At 49.4% G+C, this 16,103-nt stretch overlaps 1 protein-coding gene across 6 annotated transcripts in view; it reads left to right on the forward strand.

Annotated features, from left to right (window-relative positions):
• Window positions 1–16,103, forward strand: part of ST6GAL1 (ST6 beta-galactoside alpha-2,6-sialyltransferase 1) — a 121,974-nt gene that overhangs the window by 25,691 nt on the left and 80,180 nt on the right. For 5 of the 6 annotated variants that reach the window (XM_072807773.1, XM_072807775.1, XM_072807771.1 and 2 more), the window contains exon 2: window positions 4,136–4,274. The gene's annotated coding sequence lies outside the window, so the exon portion shown is untranslated. Of the gene's footprint in view, window positions 1–3,773; window positions 3,898–4,135; window positions 4,275–16,103 lie in introns of those variants that run through there. The other variant, XM_072807772.1, reaches the window with a different exon arrangement.

The raw sequence follows: 16,103 nt of genomic DNA on the forward strand, positions 1-16,103 counted from the left end.
CCTTGGTCGAGCACAGGAACCCTATAATGTTGGGTCTGGGCCATACAGATGAACCGTCCAGAAGAAACAAGAGCTTGGAGGGAAGGGGAAGGCAGAAATAATCCAGGAAGTCATCCGATTTTAGCAGAAATTCTTATTGCATTTTGGGTACAGTGTCTTCTGATCTGACTGTAGAGCTCAGCAAATTTGTGGAGACCTAGATCCTGGAAAGTTTTGTATACCAGGATCGATAAGAGCTCTTAGCTAATTTAGCTTCCATATCTAAACAATCAGAAAAGTCACTCATATTCCAGATAATGTGGAATAATGGATGCAGGGTTAACAGGGCTATTTTTTACCCACGGCTCCTGTGTGCCTTATGGTGATTGCTCATTTAAGCCAGGGAGCTGGGGCCTGGGCCCTACCCCTGGGATAAGCTAACCCATTCTCTCACCAAGCCCATTAGTAATGGCCCTTGTTTGGAGGATGCTTGTATCAGCAGATGCTGGGCTCCGAAATTCTTATGTTCTTGGCTCATTTCATGAACTTCTTTGGGTTCTTTGGTTCTTTGTGGGCTCTCTACCTCCTGGCTGTGGTCTATGGCCAGTGTGCACACATTGCATATGTGAAGGTAATGCCTGTATGAGGTATGAGGGAGTTAATGAGGCCAAGGCAGCCTCTCATTTATCTGCTCTCTTCCTTAGATGATTCATCTTCTGTGGGCACCTGGGTGGCTCAGTGGTTGAGCTTCGCCTTTAGCTCAGGGCATGATGGGTCCTGGGATCGAGTCCTACATCAGGCTCCCTGAAGGAAGCCTGCTCCTCCCTCTGCCTATGTCTCTGCCTCTCTCTGTGTGTCTCTCATGGGTAAATAAATAAAATCTTTAAAAAAAAAAAAAGAATCCTCTTCTGCTGCCCCTGGGGCTGACTGAGAGCCTTAGCTGAGGAGCTGCCAGGGGCTGTAAGGTGGGAAAATAGTGCAGGCAGGAGTGAGGGCAGGAGCCGCAAATAGGCCCCAAGCATGAGGAAGGCACGGAGTTAAACTTTGGCTGATTAGCCCTCAGGAGAAAAGTAGTGAAGCCAAATCTAGATGTCAAGCCAGTGACCCTTGTGGAATTGGAGCAGAAGACACACAGATTATGGGAGGCTTCAGTTCGGTGGGTGCTATATTAAAACTGCAAGGAAGCACATGAGTCTATATAGGTGACTTAGGGGCAAGGGAATGCAAGAGGATTCTGTGGTCAGCTGAATGGATCACACTGGTAAGGTGACAGGAGGAGTAAGGATAGGCCACTTAATAGTAAAACCATATACTAGAAACATCTACTGTCTGTTATTATTGCTCTATTATTTTTTATTTCCCATGTTTCTGCAAAGTACAAGTTGTACTTGCAATCCAAGACTGTCCCATCAGGTTGCCTCATCTGGCAAAAATCCAGCCATAAACTTGAGAAGGAAGTTAAAAAAAAAAAGTCTTTTGAGTAGCCACAATGGATGACTAAAGCCTAACCACACAGCCATGCACTGGGTGTTGGTGGGAGAGCTTCTCTGCTCTCAGACCAGGCCCTGGAAGACTTTGGTGAGCTGGAGCCATCTGGGACCCCAGAGCCGGTCTACACCCAGCTCTTCAAGGGCTTCTGGAAGGGATTCAGGGGATGCTTATAGGAAGAAAAAGGAGGAAGTACCGATGATCTTTGCACTTTCTAGAATATCACTAAGCATCTGTTCTCTCTGGGGCTGCACAGTTTCCTGTCTGCTTCAGCTCTGTTTTCTTTGTGAGGCAGCTTCCTCTCCTGCAGGGCCACATGCCCCCATCACTTGATCTTGCACAAGCCATTCACCTCTTCTAGAGCCCTGGCTACCTTCCCTTTAAGCTCTGGGTCTACCACTAGCTGACTGTAGTCTTTCTTCAGAGTTGCAATTCACAGAGTATCTAATTAGCCCAGCTCCCTCATTGAGGTGAATTGCTTTTTTTATTTTTATTTTTATTTTTATTTTTTATTTTTTTGAGGTGAATTGCTTTTAAATGCAAGTTCCACCCTTTGTCCATCAGAGAGGGCTCAGGTGTGAGTGCGGGTTGGGTAGCAGGGAGACAGGTAGGATGACTTGCCTATTGGAGCAATTGGAGGTCTGCAAGCCATCTGCCAAAGGATTTGTTAAGCACAAATGGAACCCCACCTTTCCTCACCAGTCTGCAGATTGCTATGGCTGGAGTGCAGGGTGCAGGGGGTGGAGTGGCAGGGGGCACTTGTCAGCTGGGAAGGGGCACAAGGCTTGGCTTCCCAGGGTCTTTGCCTGGGTCACAGGGCCACAGAAATCCAGTAAGTCTGTTTAGACAGATTATGCGGTGAACTATGTCTCACTGAAGGTTTGGCCTGGAGCAAAAGAGAGGCTAGATAGAGAGAGATGGATAGAGGGGGCCTCCCCCCGCTGTTAGGGGGGCAAGTGAGTCAGTGGCTCCAGAACCCCAAACCCAGGAGCACCTTGCTTCCGGGGGAAGGCAGCTTGCTGGCAGGCTCCCAGGTGGCCACCAGTTCAGCTGCATTTGTGAGTAGCCATCTCTTTCCAGCCTGCCTCGGTCTCCCCACCGTGACTTTGGCCCCTGGTATTTTGTCACTATTAATTATAGACAGCAGCAAAGTGCCCAAATGCTTCAAGTGATTTTTTCGTTTTCCATGTCACCAGATGCCTTTGTCCTTTGCTCTGCTCTCCCTGAATCATTGCAAGACCTTGACATTTCCACCCCCTCTTCACTTTCATCTGGTGACACTCCGTCTCAGTGTCTGCACTCTCCTGGCCTGGCTTTTGTTTCTCTTGGCATCTCAGAGTCTCTTCCTCCCGGACACCGCACTTGTGCATTACTGCTCTCGTCTTATCTATTCCTCCTAACCAGCTCCTTCTCGTGCACCGCACCCCAAGCTTGACTAGGGAAGCTCATTTAATCATCAGGTCTTAGACTTGGGCTGAGCTGATTGTGAACATAAAAAGTGACAACCCAGACGGCTGGCTCTGCACGCTCATTTGCAGAGAAATGTTTCACGCGGTGAGCAAGGGTGTGGGTGAGAGAGGGGCCAGGTGGAGGAGAGCAGGGGTAGAGACCCCAAGCACCTCTCTCCATTGCTGGGAGCAGTTGATAGGGCACAGAGGCTCCGGAGGTAGCATGCCAAGACTGAGACATTTGGAAATTCCTTGCTGGGTCTTAAGGAAATAACCATGGATTTTCCCAAAGATTTAGTTTGAAGGACTATTTGTCATTAACAACAACAAAAAACAACATTGGAAATGGCCAGTTACCATGGGGTAACTGTTCTGGTATGGCCACACAGGGGCAATTTATGTAGCCACTGCAGGACAACACTGGTGACCCAGCACTAAGCCATGCCTTGCTTTACTGCATCTTTGTAAAAAAAAATTAAAAAAAAAATCCAATAACCAAATAAAACCAGGAAGGGTGTGTTATCTGTAGTTATCTTGGGGGAGAAAAGAATAGGTAATTTTTTGCCCCTTCTGTGGACTTAATTATATTTTCTAAAATTTCTAGATTGAACATAAATTTCTTTGACACTTGGAAAAAACAGTTACTTTAAAAACAAATGCTGTCCACCCAGACAGCCATAACAATATATGGGTTGGAAATTCAGTTTCCGTTAAAAATGCTCCCAAAATAAATTAGGGATTGAATTCACATTTGTAACATTACAAACAATACACCGTAGGTCAAAGGGAGACTGAGCGAGTGTGATGTGTTTGTTCACTGAAATCAGCTCTCCATAGCCTTATTTAAACATGAAACTTGAGACCAGAACTCTCGTTTACTTTTTCTTGGATTTCTTACTCATAGCAGCAAGTAGCACAGGATTAGGTGACTGTGGTAGAGTCTGCTTTGCTTCATCTACAGCGCACCGAAATGGCAGAAGGGGTAGGTCTGGGGGAACAGATGGGCAGCTAGAGTCCTGGGAGAGGGCCGGCTCTTTCAGGTGGCGCTGTCGTTCTGGAAGGGGGCCCTGAAGTGTCAGGAGTGACCAGGGCCGGGAGTGGGAAGGAGGCAGGGTGCTAACCCGCTTGCATGTATTAACAGAGTGCTTTCTGGGGCTCTGTTGGCAACTCTGGTTTGTATGTGTGGTTGTTTTTTTTTTTTTTTTTTTCCATCTCTGCAGGCGAGGTAGAGCCAGCTGTGCAGAGCTCTGCAGCGAGCAGCCCCGAGATAAGCAGTGAAGTCCTGGAGCCCAGCTGAGATGAACTGGCCTCCTTGAGCGTGCCCAAGCCCTGGCGCCAGGCCTCTGTCCCAGCCCTGAGGTAAGACCGCCCGAATGCCAGCTCGGGGACCAAGAGGGCAGAAAACGCCCTCTCATCCATGGAAACCTCTTCCTCTAAAGGCTCAAGGGAGAAGGAGCAGTTGTTTCTGGTACAAACCATCTGCTTCCACCTTTGGCCATTTGATGGCCAAGGAGGCTTTGATTTTTCAGAGTGCGACTTTTGGAATCTTAACAGGGAGTTGTGTTTTCTCAGCCGCTTGTGAAATTTGAACTGCAAAGGGGTTGAATTTAACCTCCACATCAGACTGCACCAGGTTCAGGTGAACACCTGCTCTGTCCTGCGGGGGAAGTTGAGTTCCTTGGAGACTCTCTCTCACACCCAAGGGAGACAGGCGGACAGAAATTATGTGGGGGCGGGGGGGAGAGGGCCGTGATTGCAAAGCATTCCACTAAGCTCCCTAAAAAAATGACTCATTACCTAGATATGTTCTGATTGTAAAGGTAATATGTGCTCCAGGATATTTGGAAAAATACTGACATGGAAGAAAATAAAACCTGCCTGAAATGCAACCCCTGTTAACAATCCTTCTGGGTGGGTTTCATTAAGGTTCCTCAGTCAGCCCCCAGTTAGCAGGTCAACGTCCTCCTGCCTGGAGGTAGAGAGGTGAGGCAGGAAAACCCCCCAACCAGGAGCCAGGAGAATTGGCTTCTAGTCTGCGGGCTTTCAGAGAGCAGATTTTGTAATCTCCAGGAATTTTGCGAGCTGCTTGTTAAAAATTGTTGACAGCCGGAAATTGGCCACGGTGGGGAAGTTTACAGCATGGGCAATTAGCCAGGGCTACAAACAGGGCCTTTGGTTTGGGAGATTCAAGTTGCCAGCTCGCTCTGCCACCGACAGGGACAGGCCGGGACACTTGAAGCAAGTGGCTTCCCCTGCGCACCCCTCTCCCTCTGTGAGGAGCAGGGGCTCAGGCAGCATTAGCCAAGTGGCCAAAGGAGTGAGACCTCTGTTCTTATCCAGTAAGACGGTTGTGAGGCTCCCTGCCCGCGGGGTTTGGGGGGGGTGGACTTGGTAGATGGGTAAACCCCAGGCTTGTCAGTGGAGACGGTCGGCTGGCCCTTCCCGCCTTGGCGCTCGCTTCTTGGGAAATCTGTGAATTACTGACACCCTTTTATAAGGGCAGAGAAAAACTCTCCTTTTCCTGACAGACATCTGGGGCATGTTTCCTTCCTGGAAAAATCGAGGAGTCGGTCAGAGAAGTGTGAAAAGGAAGCCCGGGCGCTGCTAGATGGGAGAGCCAGGACTGAAATGGGAGCTTTTGACTCTGGAACTCTCCTGGGGGGTGTGGGGGGTGGAGAGGGAAGGAGCACTTCCTGCCAAATGTGAAATTTAAACAAAAGCCTCTTTCTTCAAGGCCCTGCTGTGGGCAGATTAGAGCTAATTAAATTAGCATAATGGAACCCCAGCCTCTGCCCTTCCCCCTCCACTTTCAGAACCTTTGGGTTCCCTACCCCTCCCTCCTTTTTGTATCCTGGAGAGGGGGATGGGGAGAAGGTGGGGCATCATCAGTTCAGCACCCCCTCACTTTGTAGAAGTGTAGTTCAGAAGGTGATAAAGGTGGGAGGGAGGCCATTTGGTCCCACACCCTCATTTTAAGCCAGGTCACACCACTGGTGACAACTGTGGCTGAGGGGATAATAAGCACATGCTCCCGGGGAGGCAAAGAATGAGGCTGGTGGGATGGGGCACTGCTCAGGAAGCCTCAGGATCCTGGAGCCCTTTATGTGACTGGCCCAGGGACCTGGTGGATGGTCTCAGGGGCTGGCCCCGCCTCCACGCTCCCCCAGTAGCTGCCGCCACAGCTCCAGTGCCCTGGTCCCCGGGCCTGCTTGCAGTTAAGACCCCTTCCTCATCGGGGCTTCAGTCTTCCAGGTCGGTGAAACCAGCTGGACAGATCTAATTCTGAAGACTTTTAGGTGTGTGTATAAGGAAGGGCAGGGAAGGGTAGGGAAGACTCAGTGATGGCTCTAGGCCTGTGCTTTGTGCTCTGTTTGCAGGACCTCCTTGAACTCTGCAAAGGCCTAACGGGGTAGGTTTTTCTATTCTTAACGAGGCAGATGTGGAAGTGGGGTCTCTCACAGAGGTAAAGAGACTTGTCCAAGATTGGACAGCCCACAGGCAACAGAGCTGTAAACGGAGCCTGGCTGTGACTCCTTGGCTTCTCAGAGGTAGTGGGTGCTCTTCACAGCAAGTACCGCCTACACGGGTGGGAGTTCCCAAATGCAGTTCCAGCCAGCAGGGTCCCTTCCCTCGGGGTACCTCATTCTATCTCTGCAGCTCTGTGAACAGTGGCAGCTGTAGTGCTTGGAGCTTCACAAAAGGCCACATTGTTCCTTTCAGATACCAAGGACTCTTCACTCTACAGTAAGATAGTGTCAGAGCCGGGAGCATCCATAAGTTCTTTAGCATAGTCCCCTCACTCGCGTGACACCTGGGGGTAGTGAGTTGGGGTGCTGCTAGCCCCCGGTCTCTGAGTCATCTGGAAGCAGAAACCTCAGCCTCTGGACTCTCGGCGTTCTTGTCAGGGGGATACCGAGATGGACCTGTTTGGTTTTCGTGATTGTTCCTCTGGCAAGAGGGATTTAATTCAGTTTCACAGATGCTGTGTACCCAGCCACATAACCTGGCATGTTCGGGCAAGAAATCCTGGCTTGATCTTGAGCATACAGGTATGCCAAGGGACAAGGGGAGGTGCGCTCCAGTATTGAGACTGTGTATGACATATATTAGCCCATAACCATACATCATCTCCAATAATTCTAATGGGGGAAACTGTCTGTGTGTCCCAAAGCTCCCAGAGCCCTGAGAAACAGAATTTTCAGTGCTTACCCTGATAACTAGGGAGCAAATCAGCGAAGGCTGGGTTGGGGTCTTTGGAAGATTCTTGCAGAGGGGTGGGGCTGAGGGGAGGAGACAGAGTGGCAGAGGGAGAGATTTGGGCAGGCCCTGCTAAGTGGGGCAGGTGCCTCTGCCTGTGGAGCTGGGGCTGGCGGGGGTAGTGGGCTGTATGGTTTTGTAGATAATCAAGAATCCTTTTCCTCTCTGGCACCCATCAGCTTCAGAAGGAGGAAAAGCTCATTTCAGCTGAGCATTTGGAATGTGAGTCCCGGCTGAAAGAGGTCCTTGGAAAGCTGCTTGGTTGGCTTTCACATCTTCCATCTGAGGAAATGGAGGCTCAGAAAGGGGAAGGGCCTTGTCTATGACACCAGTGGACCTGGAATCTCTTCTGAATGTCTGGCCAAGGTCCTTCCCCCCACGCCAGGGAAGAATGTTCCCAGAGCCAGGTACAGCCCACTTCCTGCCTTGGCCTATCTGGCCCAAAGCCTGTGATGGGCTGGGTTTGGCTGTCAGAGGAGTTTGTGGCCATGGCAACCCAGAAGGGAGAGGGTGTCGTCTCACTGATGCCACACATCCCCTGGCATCTCAGTGATGCCAGCCCATCCTTCTCCTCTGTTCACATCCTTCTTAGAAGTCTGTTGACGCCAAGGGGTATCATTCCTTCCGGCTTCTTCCTGGACGTTCACCATTGTCGTAAGACCTCACAATACAGAGGAAAGTGCCCCAGCTTTGAGAACATTTAAAGCGGGTTTGAGCCTTGCTTGATCATAGTTGCACGACTACCTGGCCTTTCCTCATATGTAAAATGGGCTAAATAACCTCTACTCCGAGTGAAGACTAATAATTATTTATATGATGCTCTTCCCACAAAATAGGTGCCTATTGAATGGTCCCCCTTATTTTTTCTTTCTTTTTTTTAAAGATTTTTATTTATTTATTCATGAGAGACACACAGAGAGGGGCGGCGGGCAGAGACACAGGCAGAGGGAAAAGCAGGCTCCATGCAGGGAGCCCAACTTGGGACTCGATCCCTGGTCCCCAGGATCAGGCCCTGGGCCGAAGGCAGCACTAAACCGCTGAGCCACCCAGGCTGCCCCAAACTAACTTTAAATTTCCTTTACAACTCAATTCACATACCTTCACCACCTAGAAGTTTCCCTGACATCCTGACCTAAGATTACTGACCTTTCAGGGCACCCGGGTGGTGTAGTTGGTTGGGCATCCAACTCACAGTTTTGGCTCAGGTGGTGATCTGGCCATGGTGAGACTGAGCCCCACATCTAGCTCCAGGTACAGAGTCTGCTTGGGATTCTCTCTTCCCTCTGCCCCTCCCTCTATACTTGCTCACACATGTGCTCTCTCTCATACTCTCTCTAAAAAATAAATAAATCTTTAAAAAAAAAAAGATTACTGATCTTTCCTTGTATTTCCCTATATATATACTTGCTCAGCTGAATTGTAATGATTAGTTTACGTGCTATTATCTCTCACCACATGCAAGCCTCCGAATCGGAAAATATATTTTCAAACCTCTCCGATAAAGGACTTATTTATAGAATATATAAAAAAATACCCGCTTAATCATAAGAAGACAAACAAATCTTTTTTTTTTTTTTTTTTTACGTGAGCCTTTAAGGAAATTCAAATAAAACCACAAGATACCACCACATACCTATTAAAATAGCTAAAATGTAAAAGACCGACTATACCAAGTGTTGGCAAGGAACTGGGGCAACCAGAACTCTCATGTAGTGCTGGGGACAATGTAAAATGATACAACAACTCTAGAAAACAATTTGGCAAGCTTCTTAAAATGCTAAACATACGCCTACCATAAGACCCAGCCATTGCACTCTTAGGTGATGATGCAGGAAAAAGAATTCATAGGTCCTCACAAAAAAAATGTTCACAAATGCTTAAATCAGCTTTTTGTTTGTTTGTTTTGTTTTATTTTGTTTTCAGCTTTATTTTAATAGCTAAAAACTGGGGACAACCCAAACCTCTGTTAATAGATAAAATAAATAAATAGAGAGATAGTTTTGTTGCTGCGTGGTATTTCATGATACGGGTACACCAGTTTCGCCATTGACCTTTTGAAGGGTGTTTTGCGTGTTTCCAGTTTTTGACTCTTACAAATAAAGCTGCTATGAACAATTTTGTACAGGTTTTTGTGTAGACGTACATTTTTGTTTTTCCGGGATAAATGCCGAGCTGCGCAATTGCTGAGTTGTGTGGCAAGCATATTTTTAATTTTTTAAGAAACCGCCAAACTGTTTTTTAGAGTGCCTGTACCATTTAACATTCCTACCAGAAGTGTGGGAGAGATCCACTCCCTTGCCAGCATTGGGTAGGGTCATAGTTTTATGTTAGCTCATCTGATTGGCAGGCAGTGGTGTCTCATTATGGTCTTTTTTTTTTTTTTTTTTAAGATTTTATTCATGAGAGGCAGAGACATAGGCAGAGGAAGAAGTAGGCTCCCTGTGTGGAGCCTGATGCAGGACTCGATCCCAGGACCCCGGGATCATGCATTGAGCCAAAGGCAGATGCTCAACCACTGACCCAGGCACCCCTCATTATGGCCTTAATTTGCATTTCTCTGATGGCTAGGTGTGTGGCTCTTACCCTTTCTGCTCCTTTGGGTCTGGCCATATGAATCTAGACCTCAGCCCGAACTTTTTAAATCTGAGAAGCCAGAAGACCTAATGCTCATCACCCCCTCCCACATTTCTGGAGCTGTCCTGAAGCAGCTTTTGAAGCTGTCTCACTCATTTCTGTCTCACTTCTCTGTCCTTTGACCCAGTTAGGCACTTACAGGAGATCCTTTTTCATTGTTCTGAGTGTCTCCAGGAAAGTGATATTTTTTAGAGCTGTGTATTTTTCCAGGGAGGTTTTTTTTTCTTTGAGCAAACAACCTGTGAGTGTTGATTTTTTTAATTATTATTTTTTTTTATTACTGTGCCGTGAGGTAAGTTCTCTCTCTCCACCCTGTCCCTCCCTGGTGCCAGTATGCCAACATCTGTACTTACTGGCAGCTGAGATAAAGAAGCCTCTGGAGTTAGGCCAGGATGGCTATTTTCTCAGTGTTTGGAGGCCTGAAATGCCAAGGGAATCTGTCATGGCCTCAGGCCTTCCTTGTGCTCAGCATCTTCTGTTCTTTCACTTATAGAGAGGCAGCTTTAATGTGCTGGGAAAAATCATCATGGCAGCTAACAGTTCGATAGCATTTATTATGTACCAGGTACTACGTGCTTTATATGTATTAACTCATTTGATGCCCACAACAACCCAAAGAGTTGTCAATACTGTTAATACTCCACTTGACACGTGAGGAGACTAGGGTCTGGGAGGTCTTATAGCTAGTAAGCTGTGAGTAAGTTGGGACTTGAGCCCAGATGGTCTGACACCAAGTCCATCCCCAACGTCAGTGTGCTATACTATCCCTCCGCGAGGACGGGTGCGCCTTGTGCAGTATACGCCTGGCCTCAGGCTCTCCCTTTGGCAGCAAGTGGGAGGGGGAGGGCATGGCATGGGTGTTCTCTGGGGCTCGTCAGCACTTCATGATGGCAGTGGAAAACAGAATAGATGGGAAGTGCTTTCTCAGGAGAAAGGGGAGTTCCTTGGAGGCCTGCACTGGGCATGGGCCGTTGTCCAGGCCTGACTGAGGCTCGGGCTCTGCACCTCAGTCTCGTGAATACATGATTCTGTACCATGAGCCTGCTGTGCACCCAGGACTGGCTCACGCACACTGTGGGCAGAGGCCCCGACCTTGGGAAAAGTAGCAACCTCATTGGCCCTCAGACTCACAGCCACCTGCCTGTGCAGTAATAACCTCGAGGTTGCACCAAAGGGGCACTCCCCACCCCAGAGGTGACTTGGCCTTCCTGGCCTGACAGATCTGGATTCTGGTTGTAAAACCCCCATTTCTACCTATTGACAGGGCAATAACCATATCTGGTGTCTAGATTGTGGTGAGTTGAAGTGGGGACAGTGTGGTGCATTGCCCTAGGGAACATTGGTCCCCTCTTCTCCTCTCCATGGGGCCCTTCCCAGTCTTAAATATCAGCTGCATGGCAGTGCTGCCCTGAAAGAAAATGGGTTTGTGTCCCTTGTCCTGATTCACTAGGTGAAGAGTGTCCATCCACTCGTTCAGCATTCAGTTAACTTCTAAATGACCCTCTACCATACGCTTGCTTCTGTAATAGGCCCTGGGAGCCTACGAGCCAGATCCTTGACCTCATGTAGCATATGGTCTACAGAGAGAGACAAATGTTAATTAAATAATAGCACAGCTGAGTGTGACATCATGACCTGTGGGATTGCTGTGGAGGAAGTTCACTGGTACTGTGCGAGCCGGAGGACACTTCCTCGGGGGAGTGATTCTGATCTGGGTCAGATTCTTTAGGCCTAATCCACCGGAGGAGCCCACATAGAATGTTCTGTAGGATCAGTTCACTTGACCCTGTGTCCTGACTGTAGACTGACCTGAAGCCTGGCCACCCTGGTGTTCTCTCCACCCCAACAAACCACAACTGTTCTGGGAGGTTCCCCAGACCCCACCGTTGACAGCTGATCCTGACCCATGGGAGCTAAGGCTGAGCTCAGAGCCACACCTTACAGGGCCTGGTTGCGTTTTTGTTGTTAAGTGTGCTTGTGACTCAGCTTATTACTCAGCGGAGCATAGTTTGCCACCATCAAATCTCACAGACTTTTTTGAAACAACTTTACTGAAGTATAATTTAGATTTCATGAACTTCCTTTGTGTGTAAATTCAGTGACTTTTAGTAAAAGTTGTGCAACCATCACCACAATCGTTTTATTTATTTTATTTTTTTAATTTTTAAATTTTTATTTATTTATTTACTTATTTACAATCCAGTTTTAGAGCATTTTCATCATTGGAGGGGTTGTTCATCTTCACATGGATAAGGCAAGAAAATTATTTTTGTATGGAAATCGCTCCATAATTATATTTTCTGGACTTAGTTCTGTGCTTCCCGCAGATCTCGTTAATTAATTCACTGAGTATTTACCAAGTGCCCGCTGGAGCCCACAGCCGGGCTAGGTGCAAAGGGGGAATAGAATAGAGAAACAGTGGAGAGGGCGGTTTCTCTGTGGTCGACAAGCTTCCTACTGAAGACCCGCTGTTCAGTGTAGCCTGCCTGCAGCCATGGGTCTCAGGGCAGGCCAGGTGTTTGCTTTCCACCCAGTGGCTCTTCACTGAGGACAAGGCAAGGGCCTTGCTTGCTTTTGCAATATTGACATTTTGAAAATACTGGCCGAGCAGAAAGAGGAAAGTGTACTCTCCAATATCTGCAAACAGCTCTGGGCTTTGGCAAACCTGGATGCAGGACCTGCAAAGAGAGGAGAGTGGGCGTGTTGTTTACTGTGCAAAGATTCCACAGGTGGAATTAGGGTGAGCGGCGAGAGTGCCTGGAGGAAGATAGGAGCAGGAGCAAAGTCAGGACAGGAGGCTCAGGTGAATTCAGGGAGTCATGGTGCATTAGGTCACCTACAATTTAAGGGTGCATTTGCATATGGTGGGGTGTTGCTTGGCGGCCTGAGGGTGGGGTGGGGGTGAGGACTTAGTGAACATGGAAGATGCCATTTTTGTCTCCAAGGGGATGGGGGCATAATTGTCCAGAGCTGGACTTGGGGCATAGTCTTGCTTGTGGAGATGTGGAGAAAGATGGGAGGCAGGTATGGTTCAGGAGGCTCCTTCAGGGCTCTAAGATCAGGTGGTGTGGGCCTGACCTTGGGTGGGTCAGTGAGGTGAGGAAGGGAGAAGTAGATGGGAGAGAAGATTCTCTCAGGTGAGAGAAATCTCTCTGTTCCAGCTTCTCTTGGGGGCCAGACTTACCCTGCCCACCCGCCTCTTGCACCTCAGTGAACCCCTCACACTCAGCTTGTTCACAACCAGACTCAACAGCCCCTCCCCACACTGTGTCCTCTCCTTGCCTCCCACGCTCCTTTTCTCCCCTCCAGTGCCCATTCTTCTTGCCCAAGAAGGAGAGGAGCCAGAAAGCAGATCACTACCCACAGAAGGCAGTGCTGTAGAAGGTAATGGTGAGAGATTTCCAGAGAGAGAAGTGCCACATACCCAAGAAGGGGACTGAGGGCTGGTAGCAGCCAGGCAAGGCAGGTGCCTCAGGTGCTGAATTTCAGGAGGCATTCCCACTTGGATGCCAACCCTGTCCTCACATGACCCCGAGGGGGGTGGGCTTCCTTAAGTATTGCACTCCAGGTGCCTCTGTTGCCTTACCCTAGTCCTGGGTTAGGAGCCTGGAGAAAACTGGTCTTTAGGACACTGGTGACCTTGGACAAAGCAGTGACTTTCAACAGGCTCAAGATGGAGTGTGGAACTGTTTCTTCAGAAGGAAGCCTTCTGTGGGAAGTTTCCCGAAGCCACACGAGTCCACGTGTCTCTCTCTCCCCACTCTAAGACAGCCCCTCGGGCTCCACGGACTCTTTAGGGTTCCTGGAGCACGGTTTGAAGAACACCAATCAACTCCAATCCCCAACACACACAGTTCTGAGACCACAGGTGTGACCCTAGAGGTATCCCTGTACTTTCCTTTGGTTCATCATCTTCAGTTTTATAGCTTCTTTTTATTATCCCCCCTTCCAGAAGAATTAGAAACAGTTGATACTGAAGGTCTTAAGATATCTGAAGACCGCAGTCTGAGAAGTCCATTTATTGAGTGCCTGCTACCTACCAAGCACTATTTTAGGGGCTTTCACATTCATCATTTTAACTCTTACAAGAACCTTTCCAGGTCCATGTCATCATCCCATTTACCTGATGAGGAGACTGAGGCTCAGAGGAACAAGCTCTTGCTTAAGTCTGCAGAGTTGCTGACAGGTGCTCCTGTGTCCAAAGCCTGTGTTCTTCCTCCAACCACAGCTTTACTCAGTTTTCTTTTTTAAGATTTTATTCATTTATTCATGAGACACACACACACACACACACACACACACACACACACACAGGCAGAGGGAGAAGCAGGCTCCACGCAGGGAGCCCGACGTGGGACTCGATCCCGGGTCTCCAGGATCAGGCCCTGGGCTGGAGGCGACGCTAAACCTGAGCCACCCGGGCTGCCCTTTATTCTGTTTTCTAGACTGACTGTGCCTGGCTACCAGGCACCGAGTTTGGTGCTGCCAGAGTACAAAGGAGATGAAATCACGTTAAGCCCACCCACTTGTCCCCTGCTCTGGAGGGGTGAGGGCTGGCTCTTCATAAGGGTTCCTGCCTCTGTCTCTCATGAGTAAATAAGTAAAATCTTAAAAAATAAAGGGGGGGGGGGGCTCCTGTGGTGGTCGCAGTGATTTCTGGCAACTGTGGAGATGAAATCCATGGCCCCATTCCCTCCCCAGCCAGCAGGTCACAGGGCCCCCTCCTCTGTGCCCCTGGGGTTCTGAAACCTTCCAGTGAGGCGGCCCTGGGGCAGTAGGGGCGGTTTGTCCTGCGTGGAGCTTGACGACCCCGCCTCCCCCTCCCCGGGTCCCCTCCCTCTCTTGGCATCTATCACCCCTAGTTTCCTTCAGCTGCCACCGGGCCACCGAGCTCTGATTCACTTCCCAGATAGAGGCGAGGTATTTTGGCCTCTTCTGCCCTCAGCCCCAGTGAGGGTGAGAGTTGGGGCCCAGTGTTTTCACCTGTCACTTCAGACTGTTTGCCAGAGTTTGCGGAAAAAGGCCTGTATTATTCAGGTCGGTGCCAGGAACAGCTGCGCCCTGCCAGGTTGTCATGTGAGCCCGTGAGCCCCCGGCTGCAAGCCCACAGCTCTCCAGGGCCCCGGCTCAGGTGGCAAAGAAGCAGCCAGTGGCCCAGGAGGCCGGGAAGCAGCCGGGAGGACGGTCGGCCTCTAGGAACTGGCGCAGCCTGGCCCCATCCTGCGCCCCCGTCCCCCTCCTCCACAAGGTAATGCGGGGCTGTTACTCAGCGTAGTAATGTCCGGAGGGTCCCTCGTTGCTCACAGAGGATGCTGTGCTGGCCCCTGGAGACAGACCCTCAGAATGTTCTCGAAGCGGGGCTGATCTCCACTTACTGGATGAGCAAACAGCCTCAGAGAGCTCAAGGGAAGGACGGGAGGCCACGCAGGCAGGACGGGGTGGCGGCTGGTCTGTCGCGCTCCTTTCAGGAGGCCGAGGGCCACCACACACGGAAGGACATCTTCCCGGCGCACCTGCGTTACACCTGCAGCCCGTCCCCGCTGGGTCTCTTACCCTCCTCTCCTCCCATCGCTCTGCAAACATGGAAATCTGATTTCTGGAGCTGAGTGTTCCTGGGGGGACCTGACTGGAGTTTGGGATCTGCTGGGTCAGCGGTTGGTGGGACTGAAGGACAGGCCGGGGGTGATAAAAGATGGTCTCTGGCACTTTCTCTATCAGTGGAAATGGCTTCTCTTCACACCCCATCAAAGCCCTTTTTAGTGGCAGGAGCTCAACACTAAATTTAAAGAAAATAATATCACGTGCTTAGAAAACCTCCACCAGTCCCAGTTTCTTGCAGGATGAATTGAGACTTAGAAATACTTGTCTGGAGCAGATAATCCTGTTGAATCTCATTTCCCATCACTGCAGCCCTCATACCCTCACCTCTCATAACTTCTCACCATTCTCTGGCTACTATGGGCCCTATTTCATGGCTAAACCTTTGGGCTACTGTTAAGTATGCCTTTTTCTGCCTGTTAAACTCCTATTCACCCTTCGGAACCCAGGAGGCATGTTACCTTTCCTGACTTGCTCTAGTGGAGTTGGTACCAGCCTAGCCTTTAGTTCTGAATGCCTTACACGGGTTTACACCCACCATTTTATGGGTCTTTCTCTTCCTCTAAGGGCCGAAGGGGCTGGGGCTGGACCGTTTATCTCTCACCTGTACTTGGTGCATATTTGTGCGAGCAAATGAATGGGGGCTCATTAATGAATTACGTGCTAAAGTGTGAGTCGCAGGTGGCTCCACTTTAAGTA

Source organism: Canis lupus, chromosome 31, assembly GCF_048164855.1.
Source record: "Canis lupus baileyi chromosome 31, mCanLup2.hap1, whole genome shotgun sequence".
Taxonomy (NCBI): domain Eukaryota; kingdom Metazoa; phylum Chordata; class Mammalia; order Carnivora; family Canidae; genus Canis; species Canis lupus.